Below are 16,705 nucleotides of genomic sequence, written 5' to 3'. Positions count from 1 at the left end.
TTTCCTTCCCACAAAACAAAGCAAACAAAACATTCACAACCACATATCACACACACCCCAACTCTTCTTAGGTATATACTTCAGTTACAAAGCAAATCATCTGGGTTCTGGGGCTTGTCCAGTGATTGCAAGATAACGTAAGATACATTCTAGAATCCTCTCTGCCGCTGTTATATATATATTATAAGCCTCACTTGATATCAACATTTTTGATGTGTATATCCTGGTAATTATCCTCAAATGAAGGCCCTTTACTAGTATTCTCTGTAAAAATGTTTTGCTAGTATTCTAATTACACTGGCTGCCTGAAGAGGCTATAAATGCAGTTTTCCTAGTACAAACATGCCAGCTAAACACCCACTTTATATTTATCTCAACTAGATCTTCACTTGAGCAACTCATTGCAACCACACAGGGAAATGAGGAGGCAAGACACAAAGGAGGGGTGAACTAGGCCACATTTATTAATTTAGCACAACAGATGGGCACTAGGGAATATTGGTACAGGATATTAACTGCTCATAACAAACAGTGGGTGAGAAACCCTTTCTTGTTAGCTCTGCTGCTGAGTCTGCTACCAATCTAAAGCATACAACTATAGGACCCATTGATCCATTTAGCTCAGTATTGTCTACACTGACAGGCAGTGGCTTTCCAGGGCTTCATTCAAGAGACATTCCCAGCCCTATCTGGAGATGCTGGGGATTGGACCTGGGGCCTTGTGCATGCAAAGGATGTGCTCTGCCACTGCCCATCATTGTCACAGTCAATGGAAAATGGAAATGGACTGCCTTCAAATTGATTCTGACTTATGGCGACCCTGTGAATAGGGTTTTCATGGTAAGCGGTATTCAGAGGGGGTTTACCATTGCCTCCCTCTGAGGCTGAGAGGCAGGGACTGACCCAAGGTCATCCAGTGAGCTTCATGGCTGTGTGGGAATTGGAACCTGGTCTCCCAGGTTGTAATCCAGCACCTTAACCGCTACACCACACTGGCTCTCTTTCACAGTCAATAGGGATTTAATAATATTATAACTGTCACTGAGCAATTTTGCATGCTACAAGACAGAAAGGGCAGATACATAAGTCATTCATCTATTCACGTTTTTGCTTACCATACAAGATTATGTGTAAAAGCCATCTATAAGAATGGGTGTGTTAATATTAAGTTTATTTATATGCCACATTCTACCATTGTACCTAGAACAGCTTACAACATAAGTATAAAAACAGTACAACATAATCCTAAAAATACAAACTAGATAGATAGATAGATAGATAGATAGATAGATAGATAGATAGATAGATAGATAGATAGATAGATAGATAGATAGATAGATAGATAGATAGATAGATAGATAGATAGATAGATAGATAGAACCATTACAAAGCACTGAGACTAAAACAATGTTACACGCTTAAAAAACCCACAAGCCATAGAACTAAAAGATGATATATGTTAAAAGCCCATTGAAACAAAAATGTCTTCAATTTCTGATAGAAAAGATGCAGAGAGGGATGGATTTTGATGGGGAAAGCATTCCAGAGCTAAGACATTAAAAACTCTAAAAGCACTACATAAATGCTAGGCATTATTTATTTCCTTGTTCCTTGAAACCAGAAAGGTACTTACAGCACTACTATTCTGTTTAATCACAAATTCTGTATGTGCCAGCTCCAGATTTTTGTACTCCCACCGCATCCTGGTTGGCCACTGTGAGAACAGGATGCTGGACTAGATGGGCCACTGGCCTGATCCAGCAGGCTCTTCTTATGTTCTTATGTTCTTATGTTCTTATCCCATGCCCAGCAAGGAGATTGCTTTAAGTGTCCCACAAGATGCTTTTCGACTGCAGCTCGCATCAGTCCCAGCCAGCATAGTTGACAGTCATGATGATGGGAGTTGTAGTCCAACAACATCTGGAGGGCCACAGCTTCTTCTCCTTGGTCTTGAGAGATGACAGGAAAGGCCAGGCAACAAGAGTCAGGAAAGGAATGAAACAGGGAACTCTGGGGTGCGATGTGGGTTCATATGAAGTCCTAACCTGCTGTGTGATCAGATTTGCGATAGAGGTACAACTCAACCAGTTTAAAATCTAAACCAAAATGGAGCCTACAATCATGCTTTTAAAGTATGTCTACAATCAGTTTGTACTCTTTTAAGACAGTTCCATGGTAGCTCCCCAAGCTAGAGTTCTCTTTCATTGCAACTTATCTTTAGCAGACTGATCGGTCTTAGATTTCCAGTGAACAGTAAAATAAACTTTCAGTAAGATATGTGGTGCATATCCTAAGTCATATACTCAAAATGTGACTGACGTGAAGCTATTCACCTGCTTTATTGATCATAGAATCATAGAATCGTAGAGTTGGAAGGAGCCTATAAGGCAATTGAGTCCAACCCCCTGCTCAATGCAGGAATTCAAATCAAAGCATGCCCAACAGGTGCCTGTCCAGCTGCCTCTTGAATGCCTCCAGTGTTGGTGAGCCCACCACCTCCCTAGGAGTTTCAGTAGGAGTTTCAGTTAATACTGTCTGAAATAGAATCTAATTCAGTCAGCAATACAGCAGGATGCCACTTGCTGATCATTTGACAATTTATACTGCAATGGCTGATCACTGAGTAGTACTGAATTTCTTTCTATGAGCTGGTAATCCAACTAACATACACTGTTATCTCATCTATCATACTGCCTTCCAGGCTAACGCTGCATTTTAATTGTGTGTGTTAGTTGCAGCAGATACTGGACTGGATTCAGGGCTCCTGCCATCCACAGAAGGAGTGATCCCACTGCAGACCACAGCACCACTTGTCCCCCCCCTCCCAAAGCACTACTTTTAGGGTTGCCAGGTCAGAAGCATCTCAAAACCTCAGATTTTAGGGGCAGGCCTGAATGATGTCATGGGGGTGGGCCCAAGTGATGTCACGGGAGTGGGCCCGAGTGATGTCATGGGCGGGCCCGAGTGATGTCAGTAAGCATGATACATTAAGCATCGATCACAGTTGCTTGGAGCATACAATTAAAAAAAAATCTGATTGGTAATTTAGCTAGAATTCTTAGCTAAAAGATGGAGCCTGGGTAGGGAACATTTAATCTAGCCTACTTGCTTTTGGCAAGAAGTGTTTAAGTGCCTTCAGTCACCAGAAGGCCACTGTAAGAAGAAAGGAGCCTAGTTGTGTGGAGATATTAGATGGGAGCATTCGGGAGTAAAGATGGATGCCCCTGAAGGCTTCAGTTCTAAACACACTTACTAAGGGACTAAGCCCCATAGAACTCAACAGGACTTACTTCTGAGTAGATATAGTTTGGATTGTGCTGTTGGTAAACCTTGACTAGGGATCCTCTGCTAAGACATCCATATCCAAGCAGGATTGGCAACCCCCTGCCTGGAAAGCCCTGCCCTTATCTTTTAATGTGGCTGCTCCAAACTTCTTTACAGATTTGACCCTTCACTTCAGAAAGAGGACTGAGAGATGAGTAAGAGTAAGAAGATTCTCTACCCTTCTGTCTACCCTGTGGGCTGCTATAAACTCACTTTGACATCCAACCCAATTCCAGTGACTAATAATTGACAGAGAGAAAACACACATGGTTTGGTCTACCTTCACAGGCAGCAGCTTGGGAACAACAACTGCAGCCACACTTTCAAATATGTGAATTCTCTTTTCCCACTATTGGGCAAGAAACAATCTGCCATGCAACCAACAAGGTGCATCATCAATTGGTTTTAGGGGGTTGAGCTGAGCACATGCAACCACTGCTCTTGCTTCTATGGATGTAAAGGAGTGAAGTTAAAGGTAAATGAAATGCAAACAGAAAAAGAAAAAACAAAAGACAGTGATGCTTTCCTAAATGCAATACCATACCAAACACAACAAGATTCCTATGAGTGTAAGGCAGACAACTTCGCATCCCACAACCAGTCAGGATTCATAACCGAAAACGAAAACTAAAAAAATCCTGGCATCCAGTCAGTTAATGCAGAATGCTGCGGCATGATTGCTGACATGAGTGAGATCCTATCAGCACATAATACCTCTGCTCTTAAATCTGCATTGGTTGCTGATTTGCTACCAGGCCAAGTTCAAGCTGTGCTTTCTGTGTTATGGATGCCACATAGTGCTTGTTCTGCTCTTGTAAGAAATCAGTCCTGTAAAGTGGCAGCATTTTGGATACTCTGTTCATGAGGTTTTTGTGGTAAGAGGTATTCAGAGGTGGTTTACCATTGCCTTGCTCTGACTTTGAACACATATCATACTTTGGACACATAATGAGAAGACATGATTCACTAGAAAATACAATGCAGAAAAACAGAAGGGAGTAGAAAACAAGGAAGACCAAACAAGAGATGGATTGATTCCATAAAGAAAGACACAGACTTGAACTTACAAGATCTGAACAGGGTGGTTCATGACAGATGCTATTGGAGGTCACTGATTCATAGGGTGGCCATAAGTCAAAATCGACTTGAAGGCACATAACAACAACAACAAAGTGGCAGCACCTACGCTTTGGAACGCCTTGCCTATTGACATTAGGCAGAAGCCTCTTTTCAGCACCTGCTAAAATCAGTTTTGTTCAGGCAAGCCTATCCAGGCATGTAGAAGCTATTGTGTTTTTTAATCTGTTTTTAACTCATTGTTGGTTTTATTATTTTGAATGTTTTTAAATACATGTCTTTAACTGTTTTTGCCAATAATTTTATTGTTTTAATTCTTTCTGTAAACCGCGTTGAGATATTTCAACTGTTGTAAATAAAATACATAATAAATAAATTTTGGAGTCACTGTGGCCCTTGAGTGTCTTCCCACTTTAAGAAACAAACGAGTCTGCCTTATACTGACTCAGGCCATTTGGTACTGCATAGCTCAGTACTGATAACATGGACTAGCATTGGCTCTCCAGGATTGCAGGCAATAGTCTTTTCCAAAAATTGAATTCTGGACCTTTCCATACAAAGCATATGCCCTACCAATGAGCTACAACCCTTCCCCTGTTTAAAAAAGTATCTTTTAACATTGTTCTTTTCAATTCACTCTTGAATGTACATCATACCTAGGGCAGATCCACACCATTCATTTAAAGCACATTTCACCCATTTGAAGAACATGAATCCCACCACAGAATCAGAACTGTAACTGTGAGGGAGAAACGACACTTCCCAGGATTCTTTAGGGGAAGTCATGCACTTTAAATGCGAGTTGGATGTGCTTTAAATGTATTGTGTGGATCCACTTAATACATTTTGCCTGCATGTAAATTGTTTTAATTAATTTTTCAAAATGGAAATGAGCTATAAAGTATAGTGGGTGACCATGGGCTACTCACCATCTTTCAGCCTATCTGCCCATCAGGATGAAAACAATGGAGAACCATGATCGCCTCAAGGAAGAAAGGCATACTTAAAATGTATTTGAAGTATTGTACAACCATAGTGTGAAATTGGATACTTATTGGGACACGGTTTGAAGAAATATTTATATAAGCATGACTATCAAATATGTTTATTATTTACACAACCTATAAAGATATTTATAGGGCAATCCTATATTCGTTTACTCAGAAGCAAGTCCCAATGTATTCAGTGGGGCTTATTCAACCAGGGAAAACTGCAGCCTCAAGTGATAAGGAACTTGTTCTTTTAACAAGCCTTTTAAGTTGAGACCTTATCCCAGTCTGTGCCTGGGTTGGAATTGCTTTTTAATATGTTTTTAAACCTTCTCTTTGCCACCACACCAAAGAAGACTCAGGACACAGATATGGTATAATGTTATATTTATTAAGATATAACAAATATTAAGCCTTATCCGATTTCAGCCAATTACTCAAATTTAAACTCCTTCGGGCAGGTAAGGCTCAACCTAACCGTAAGGGAATACTCCCTCCCATCCTCAAGACAAATCAGTCACCGCAGACTGTAACTCATAAGAACATAAGAAGAGCCTGCTGGATCAGGCCAGTGGCCCATCTAGTCCAGCATCCTGTTCTCACAGTGGCCAACCAGGTGCCTGGGGGAAGCCCGCAAGCAGGACCCGAGTGCAAGAACACTCTCCCCTCCTGAGGCTTCCGGCAACTGGTTTTCAGAAGCATGCTGCCTCTGACTAGGGTGGCACAGCACAGCCATCACGGCTAGTAGCCATTGATAGCCCTGTCCTCCATGAATTTGTCTAATCTTCTTTTAAAGCCATCCAAGCTGGTGGCCATTACTGCATCTTGTGGGAGCAAATTCCATAGTTTAACTATGCGCTGAGTAAAGAAGTACTTCCTTTTGTCTGTCCTGAATCTTCCAACATTCAGCTTCTTTGAATGTCCACGAGTTCTAGTATTATGAGAGAGGGAGAAGAACTTTTCTCTATCCACTTTCTCAATGCCATGCATAATTTTATACACTTCTATCATGTCTCCTCTGACCCGCCTTTTCTCTAAACTAAAAAGCCCCAAATGCTGCAACCTTTCCTCGTAAGGGAGTCGCTCCATCCCCTTGATCATTCTGGTTGCCCTCTTCTGAACCTTTTCCAACTCTAGAATATCCTTTTTGAGATGAGGCGACCAGAACTGTACACAGTATTCCAAATGCGGCCGCACCATAGATCTATACAACGGCATTATGATATTGGCTGTTTTATTATCAATACCTTTCCTAATTATCGCTAGCATGGAATTTGCCTTTTTCACAGCTGCCGCACACTGGGTCGACATTTTCATCGTGCTGTCCACTACAACCCCGAGGTCTCTCTCCTGGTCGGTCACCGCCAGTTCAGACCCCATGAGCGTATATGTGAAATTCAGATTTTTTGCTCCAAAATGCATAATTTTACACTTCTTTATATTGAATTGCATTTGCCATTTTTCCGCCCATTCACTCAGTTTGGAGAGATCTTTTTGGAGCTCTTCACAATCCCTTTTTGTTTTAACAACCCTGAACAATTTAGTGTCGTCAGCAAACTTGGCCACTTCACTGCTCACTCCTAATTCTAGGTCATTAATGAACAAGTTGAAAAGTACAGGTCCCAATACCGATCCTTGAGGGACTCCACTTTCTACAGCCCTCCATTGGGAGAACTGTCCGTTGATTCCTACTCTCTGCTTTCTGCTTCTTAACCAATTCCTTATCCACAAGAGGACCTCTCCTCTTATTCCATGACTGCTAAGCTTCCTCAGAAGCCTTTGGTGAGGTACCTTGTCAAACGCTTTTTGAAAGTCTAAGTACACTATGTCCACTGGATCACCTCTATCTATATGCTTGTTGACACTCTCAAAGAATTCTAATAGGTTACTGAGACAGGACTTTCCCTTGCAGAAGCCATGCTGGCTCTGCTTCAGCAAGGCTTGTTCTTCTATGTGCTTAGTTAATCTAGCTTCAATCATACTTTCTACCAGTTTTCCAGGGACAGAAGTTAAGCTAACTGGCCTGTAATTTCCGGGATCCCCTCTGGATCCCTTTTTGAAGATTGGCGTTACATTTGCCACTTTCCAGTCCTCAGGCACGGAGGAGGACCCGAGGGACAAGTTACATATTTTAGTTAGCAGATCAGCAATTTCACCTTTGAGTTCTTTGAGAACTCTCGGATGGATGCCATCCGGGCCCGGTGATTTGTCAGTTTTTATATTGTCCATTAAGCCTAGAACTTCCTCTCTCGTTACCACTATTTCTCTCAGTTCCTCAGAATCCCTTCCTGCAAATGTTAGTTCAGGTTCAGAGATCTGCCCTATAGCTTCCACTGTGAAGACAGATGCAAAGAATTCATTTAGCTTCTCTGCAATCTCCTTATCGTTCTTTAGTACACCTTTGACTCCCTTATCATCCAAGGGTCCAATCGCCTCCCTAGATGGTCTCCTGCTTTGAATGTATTTATAGAATGTTTTGTTGTTGGTTTTTATGTTCTTAGCAATGTGCTCCTCAAATTCTTTTTTAGCATCCCTTATTGTCTTCTTGCATTTTTTTTGCCAGAGTTTGTGTTCTTTTTTATTTTCTTCATTCGGACAAGACTTCCATTTTCTGAAGGAAGACTTTTTGCCTCTAAGAGCCTCCTCCCCATTCAAGGATGTGGAAAAACTTATCCCTCCTTGTTAGTGGAGCCAGGTATGCGGTTCCAACCTCCACACCCTGGCCCCACTGTATAGGTGTTCACCATGATGCGCAAGCTGGTCCCACAAGGACACTCACCAGATCCCCACCAGACATTAAGCACTGATGTTTCTCTAGGGAATGCCCTTTACCAGAATGCCTCAGCCTCCTAAATTTTTCCCAATTACCTCACCTGCCCGAATTACTGGATTGGGCTGATGGGAGTTGTAGTTCAAAAAAATAACTTTTCCAAGCTCTGGCTCTACCCCCACCCTTTCAGGATTGCAGCCAATAAGTGAAGCCAGGGTTGTGATTTGTTGACCAAGGGAGTGCCTAGACTTCATTGCAAAGTCAGGAAATGGTGGCTTTGAGATCTTCAGTTTGAGTGAGTAAGTAAGTCAAACTATGGAATTTGCTCCCACAACACGGCCACAAATTTGAATGCCTTTAAAAGAGGATTAGACAAGTTCATGTAGGATAAAGCTATCAATGGCTACTAGACATGACGACTATTCTCTAACTCTATGATGAGAGGCAGCATGCTTCCAAATACCAGTAGCTCAAACCTGCAATAACCTGCTCTTGCACTCAGATCCTGCTTACAGACTTCCCATGGGCAATTGGTTGGCCACTAACTGTGAGAACAGGATGCTGGGCTAGATGGGCCACTAGCCTGATCCAGCAGGCCCTTCTTATGTTCTTAACTACAACTACCAAATGGAGGCTGCAGAAAATTATTCCATGATTCTACACATGAGTTCTAGCGTTTGAAATCTGTTCACCAAGTGGATTTCCCTTTTCACATGAGAGTATTTTGGGCCACCACCAGCAGCTACACATTTACTAAAAAGAAGGCATGGCAAAGACTCACCGAGCTATTTCTGTTGCACATAATGTGATGGCTGTAGGGTGACAAATCTAGTATGGACACGTTTTTGGGGGGCTGCCAACATCCTACTGGAGCTTGAAGAAACCCTCACAGACTTTTGACAAATTAAGGCAAATGGTAACCAGCTGAGTAAAAATTGCATTCGTACAAACTTCTCTTTGACATTCACAACCACAAGTAAACGTAACATTAGTAGCAGTTTTGGGTGAATGATTTATTCAAAGGTGCACAAGACTGGTGATTATTTTTAGTCTGCATAATAAGCCAAAGCTTATATGTACACAAAATAGGACAAGCACAAGATGCTGGTGCTCTAATCATCATGCTCATACATAAACACAGTGTGAGCACTAAAATTACATTCTATGCAGTCATAGAATCATAGAATCACAGAACAGTAGAGTTGGAAGGGGACTATAAGGCCATCGAGTCTAACCCCCTGCTCAATGCAGGAATCCAAATCAAAGCATTCCCAACAGATGGCTGTCCAGCTGCCTCTTGAATGCCTCCAGTGTCGGAGAGCCCACTACCTCTCTAGGGGCTCATCCAGACGACTGCAAAATGTGTGACATGACCGCTTTGTGTTCTCATTATTTTTCGGTCATCCTGATGACGCCGAGTGCAAAAGCGCGTTTTCGCGCGGTTAAATCCGCTTTCTCACAACCGCGGAAAATGCAATACACTTTTTAAAAGCGTGAATCATCCGCGGTTCCTTCGGCCGCTCGGACGCAATACCGCGGATTTAAGAGATGACGCTGTTGCATGGGCGGTCCTGGGGTGGTTCCCCAGTCCCCCTCCTCTTTTCCAGCCAATCCCGTCCTTTGCACGTTTGCGCTTGTGTGGAAACGTCGCCCGGGAAAACATGGCCAATCAGTGCTGTTGGATATACTGCGCAGGTGCGGAAATGCAGGTTTGCGCAGAAGCAGGAAGTAGAGGTCGGCACTCTGACCTCCTAGAGAGCCCGGCGCACACTCTTTGTGTGAAGGGAACCTCTGCTGCATTGCTTTCCAAAGTATATGGGAATTGAGACGTTCGTGTATATAAAAAGGAGTGTAACAGGGCTGTTTAACCGTTTTGGATTAACGTGATTGCAGAAATGCAAGAAAGCATATTTGTGAAAGCAGCAGAAGGAAGGGGAAACTGGAAGGGGAAACACAAATCACTTTTGCGCCCCAATTATGATGTACTTGCTGGGGCCTATAAATGGCTGCAATAGGGAGTGTTTGGCAAGCCGAAAAGGGAAATATCCAAAAAGCCGCTTGCTAAATGGAGTAACTTTTCTGCTTTACCACGAATGCGCATTTCTGCGAGACTTGCCAAGCAGATATGCTGCTATAGGTGCTCTGTCACAGAGCTATAGCCTTTCGCCCATAGCAACAGAATTAGCTGCGATCCTGACTTATGGCTAACTGTAACCAGAGGGAGTGTTTGGCAAGCTGAAATGGGAAATATCCAAGAACTCGCTTGCCAAATGGAATAACTATTCTGGTTTACCACAAATGCACAGTTCTGCAAGACTTGCCAAGCAGACATGGTGTTGTAAAGTGGGGAACACCGTAACCATAGGTGTTGTTTGTGTGCGATGAGAAGCTTGGTGGGCTGTGGCGTGTTTTTCTCCATTGTAGCCGTGCAGCCTCGTAAGCCGCTTCCCGCTCTTGGGGCATCCCCCATCCCCAGATGAGTGGCTGGACAGCTTCCCCCCTCTCTGCTCATCAGCTGTGAATCAGGTTTGTGTGAGGTACTTTGGCGGGAGGTTTGAATCCCCTGAGTGAATTCCTTGTGCTGCCCGATTCTGGCTCATCAGCTGTGAAGCAGGCGTGCTCACGGCTTTTAGGGGGGAGGTGCGAATCCCCTGCCTGAGTGGGTTCTTTGTGCTGCCCGCCGCCCTTTCATCAGCCACCTATGATTTTGCCCAGGGCCCCACAGGCTACGGGAGGACTCGTGGCCGCCTCCTCCAAATTCAGTTTGGGCCATGACCACCAGCTTTTTGCGCTTCCGCGTTCAAGCACGCATGCGCAGAACTGATAGCAGTGGAAGGGGAGAGGGGAGCAGACGTCATATTTTCCCAACAAATCAGATGTGTCATGGGCATGGATAGGAAAAAAGCGAGAAGATGCCGCATGTTCTGGCTGCGTGTGCGGCCGGTAAAAAAGCGTGTTTTTAATATCAGCAAAAAGCGGGAAAGGAGCGGGAAAAGGGGCAAGTGAGGACTCTCAGCTGACAGAGCGGGTATGGAAAACCTGGATTATCCCGCTCCGTCTGGATGAGCCCTAGGTAATTGGTTCCATTGTCGTATGACTCTAACAGTTAGGAAGTTTTTCCTGATGTCCAGTTGAAAGCTGGCTTCCTGCAACTTGAGCCCATTATTTCGAGTCCTGCACTGTGGAACGATCGAGAAGAGATCCCGGCCCTCCTCTGTGTGACCACCTTTCATGTACTTGAAGAGTGCTATCATATCTCCCCTCAGTCTTCTCTTCTCCAGGCTAAACATGCCCAGTTCTTTCAGTCTCTCCTCATAGGACTTTGTTTCCAGTCCCTTGATCATCCTTGTTGCCCTCCTCTGAACCTGTTCCAGTTTGTCTGCATCCTTCTTGAAGTGTGGAGACCAGAACTGGACGCAGCACTCAAGATGAGGCCTAACCGGTGCCGAATAGAGGGGAACTAATACTTCACATGATTTGGAAACTATACTTCTGCTAATGCATCCTAATACAGCATTTGCCTTTTTTGCAGCCACATCGCACTGTTGGCTCATATTCAGATTGTGATCAATGACAATTCCAAGATCCTTCTCATATGTCGTATTGCTGAGCCAAGTATCCCCCATCTTATAACTGTGCATTTGGTTTCTTTTTCCTAAGTGTAGAACTTTGCATTTATCCCTGTTGAATTTCATTCTGTTGTTTTCAGCCCAATGCTCCAGCCTATCAAGATCCCTTTGAATTTTGTTTCTGTCTTCCACGGTATTAGCTATGCCCCCCAATTTTGTATCATCTGCAAATTTGATAAGCATGCTCTGTACCTCCTCATCCAAGTAGTTAATAAAAATGCTGAAGAGCACTGGGCCCAGGAACGAGCCCTGTGGTACCCCACTCGTTACTTTGCTGAAGTCGAGATATAGTATGTCCACAGCATTCCCACAGTCTACCTGATCAATCAGTCAATATAATCTGGCCCAAATGTACCTGATGGGCTCTTTTGCTGCAATAGCCTTTCCCTCTGTGTACACAAACGCTTTATTTGCATCAAAATTCACAGGCACTTCAAAAATCTAGAGGTAGCTTAAAGTATGCAAAGTAGGAGTTTAGGATATTTCCAGTTGGCAATTACAGCTGGGGCAGTTTTAACTCAACTCCTTACTGAGTTTCTTGCACTTCTTTAATGGCATTCTGAGTATATTTGGGTTGAATACTGCAATACGCAACAGAAGGCAAATCTGAAGTGTAGCAGGGTACAATGTATATAACATCATGTCCCTTAAACAAAAACAAAACAAAACCTAGTAGCAGAAGTCATAAATTTTGCAAGCCAAGTTTCCCACCCTATATTTTTGACATTATGAAGTACTATTGATTAACTTTCTCAGCGGAATGGATCAGTCCAACAGGAGACTGGATGGACAAAACAACAACTACTGTGTTATTGTTACACAATTTCTACCTTTTTTTTTCAGCATGGTATTGCTTTAATGAGGCCTGTACAACCTATGACCTACCATATCCAACAAGTGGCCCATCTATGGCTTGCAATGCAGTACTGTGCATGTTCCCTTGGAAGTATGTCTCTCACTGTGTTCAGTGGGGCTTACTTAGCTAACTGTGCATAAAATTACAGCCTTTTAAAATATTTTTAATTGTTTGCCTGGGGCTGTAAAACCAGGGGGAGGCAGTGTTGAGTACTCGGTAGATCCAATATACATGGGTGTGAGGTGTGGTTGGCTTGGTGGTGCAGGCCTGCTGTTTGTACAGTCAGCCACCCTTGTCTCTAGGCACAGGAGAAATAGAATTTTGAAAACCAGTTTCATTTGCTGCGGACAGTGGCAAGAAATGACTTGCATGTCCTCTTTTCTGTGTTAACATGCAAAGTAGTAGTTTATGTATCTTTTTCCACAGCAAGATTGCTGAGCTTCTACATGTTGTCCTGACCTTCTGCATCTCAGCACAGAAGAGTTGCATGAGTTTCCCCTTGGAGGTGCATATTAGGAAGTGTGAGTCATAAGCTTCTCCTGTGGCCATGGATACCATCGAAACATCACCCTAAGACAGAGTTTGCCAGCGTGGTGCCTGTGAGCCCAATGACACCCTTGAGGTCTTCCCCAGGCATCCACAAAGACTCTTGAGCCCTCCCTCTCACTGCCCCCTTTGTCATGAGATAGTGAGAGTAGTTATACTTTTCTCCTGAAAAGCACATTGAGCTGGAAGAGGAAGTTGGAAGAGTGATGCTATTTCCCTCCCTCTTTCAGCATTATGTGCTTTTCAAAGCCCATGGATCTAACTTTTACCCTGGCTCCTTTGGGGAAATGAAGAAGGGTGTTGATCCATGAAAACAAGGAAAGAAGTGGCCAGAGGGGGCGGTGTGCACTCTAGAATCCAAATGTGCCCTTGGGCCTAAGAAAGGGTGGTGACCCCCTGCTGTTAGGAGATGCCCCAATAAGACATACCACTCTCATAATTTCATATGGTAGCCTAGCCTATGTAGTTCATGAATATGGAAACCACACAATAGATGGCTCCATATTCTGCTGTAACCACCACCAAATCATTATTTTGCCCTCCTGCATTCGCACATCACCTTCTTATTTGGAATCCATGTTTCCATGTTAATTTGACACGGTTGTATAGCTGTATGGAGCTTTCTCCCTTTATTTAGACATCCAGCAATGACAGATGCAGAACTAAATGTGTTCAGGATGATTTCTGCCTCTTTCCAGATGGACTGTTTTCTGAGGTTTATATATGGAACGGAATTTAGAGATATGGAGGGGAATGAAGCATCTCTTACAGTCCCATCATAACACTTCAGAAGAAAAAGAATTTAAATCAGCCTTTTACGATATCCAGCCTGCACTAAATCTGTCTAGGGCTAAAATATTAAAATGAAGGTAAAATTAATTATTGATCCTCATTCTTTATTCACTGACACTTTTTGTCAATTAAACCAGGCTTCAGTTTGCTAGGTGTCCTATATTATATCCCATAATAGCCACTCATAATTTTCCATGCTTTTTCTTTCTTGCTGCTCTGGATTTAGCAAATTCTCTTAACTCTTGGCTGACCAGGTTCAAGTGCTTGCCTTGAGACCATTAGAAACCACACAATGGTACAGGCATGGTGTGAAAAAAATAAATAAATGTAACAAATCACTTCCTTAAGTATCTCTCACTTCTAATGTGTGACTTATTCCCTCGTCGTAATTCACCTTCTGTGGTCTAGCACTAGGATTATCATTTTCATGCGTATGCGTGTATGTGTGATTCATATACACATTCCTCACATAGTTCATCAGTAACTTTGACACCACACATTTGCTATCCTGTATTTCTCACCTCACAACTTTTCAGTAGTCTCAATGCATCAAGAGCAGCTTCTCAACAAAACTTTTTTTCCCTGTCAGTAAGTTCTACAAACATACATTTAAGCAAAATTCTTCCTGTTGTTGCCACTATTGTTTCAAAAACAAGCTCTTGCTGTAGCACCTAATGAGATAGGAAACAAGTGTAAATGGAGTTGCCTCTTATTTTACAGGACAGATCGTTTATAACCACTCCACTACCCAGGTGTGTAGTCATCCACGGTCTCAAGGGTGCTTAGACCCCTTGCTTTTTTTGGAGTAGGGTCCCAGCACGGTTCCTATGTCTCCAGCATCCTACAATCAGCCGGGAAGGAGAGTGTTTTAGCCACTCAGAAGAGTCTTCTAGCATGCTTCCTTGTCCTTTCCTGCTGATTGAAGCTAATGAGTGAAAAGAGGTAAGTCAGCCACTGAGTAGACTCTTCTCAGTAGCTAACACTCTCCTCTTTCATGCTTTTTGGCTCCTAGGGATGTCTGTTGTTATGTAATACACAGAGCTATCTAAAGAGGGGGTTGTCAGACCATTAAGTCCACAGTCTAAAGTCACCTAACTGTACCACTGTTTCCCAGACACTCCTGTCCAGACCTCCTTTGACCCTGCAAAGTCTGTTCATACTTCCCTACACCGGCAGCCAGTGTGGTGGGAGCAGAGCTGCAGAGCCATCCTGCAGACACCGGCATCCCTGCAGCTTACCTGGATGGGAAGCAGGCCAGCAACAAGTTCAAGAAGAACTAAGCCAGGACTCCTGACGGTGGGTCCACACAGCTCTGACCACGCTGCTGCTCTGCCCTGCCCCATCCAAGAAAGCTGCAATGATGCCAGTGTCGGAAAGATAGCACCAACCCAACCCAACCCACCTACTGGTACTGCTTCCTTGCCTCAACATCAGAAGTAGAGATCACACTTCAGACACAAATAAGGGGTCCAATCTCTTCCCCATACATTTCTGGGGGTAAAACACCACATAAATTGTGTGCTAGGGTACAACCTTTTACAGATCATTCTGTGCAGCTGAGATTATTGTTTTTCAACATCTCCAATGGCAAAGAAGTATTTCCTCTGCTGCTCTCCTGGCATAGCAGCAGCAGGGACCTCAGAAATGTACTGCTCTAGGTCAGTCTGACTCTGGAATAATTTAGTCCTGCACAAAGTGTAATCCACCAAGCCAAATTTAGACCACCAACCAGGTATTTTGGCCTGCCAGGTACTTGGCACCTGTTCTGTTTTTGCAGTCTCAGGCAAGCAGCAACAACAGGAGTAACTATAGCTCCATGGCAGAGCACTTTTTGCATGCAGAAGATCACAGGTTTAATTCTCGTAGCTCCAGTTAGAAGCATCAGGCAGCAGGTGATGTAAATGATCTCTGCCTGAGATGCTGGACAGCCATTGGAGTTGACGGATAGACGGGCTACTAGTCTGACTTGATATACTGGAAGGCAGCTTCCTATGGCTCTGTATTCTTTAGAAGTATCAAGCTTAGGGTTGCCAGGTTCAGGGCCTGAGACTGGTCCTGTATCTTTAGGAGAAGAGAAAGTCAGCCAAGTGCAGGTGTTCTTGCAACACTGTAATGGAAAAAACCATAAGGTGAAATTCTCCCTTCCCCCTGCACAACTTTTAAAGATACAGAAGACCTCTTGGAGGCCAGATACAGAATCATTCTCAGGCCCTGAGCCTGGCAACCCTACTGCAGACCAAAACATCTGGAGGGCACTAGGTTGGCTGGAAAATAAAAAAGAGAAAGAGAAAAATGACATAATGCTCTTGTTCAACATTCCTAACAGCAAGGTTTTCTACCAATCACAGTGATATTATGCTCATTAGCATTGCCAATGCAGTCGACAGATTATACAGAGAAGTTCTTCTGACAAACTGAAAAACACAGATGACCAAAAATAACAGAAACCTTTTTTAAAAAAATAGGGTGTGTGAAAAATTTGCTAAACAGACATTGTTCCCAGGGATGTATCACTGTTCATTTCTGGATTGCTCCAAACAAGTCAGAGGTATAAGGCCAAATTCATTTTAAAGTTTCTAAAGTGTACCTGTGAGATTGATTCTCATTACATTTCCCACAATTTACACATTGCGTATGGCTGTCTTGGTGTGTCTTCTCACTATTCCTTTCTCCTGAACTGGACATCTGTGCATTCAGCACTGGTGATTTATTCCACTGTTGT

This window comes from Rhineura floridana, chromosome 2 (genome assembly GCF_030035675.1).
Source record: "Rhineura floridana isolate rRhiFlo1 chromosome 2, rRhiFlo1.hap2, whole genome shotgun sequence".
Lineage (NCBI taxonomy): Eukaryota > Metazoa > Chordata > Lepidosauria > Squamata > Rhineuridae > Rhineura > Rhineura floridana.
This window is presented reverse-complemented; position numbering follows the sequence as displayed.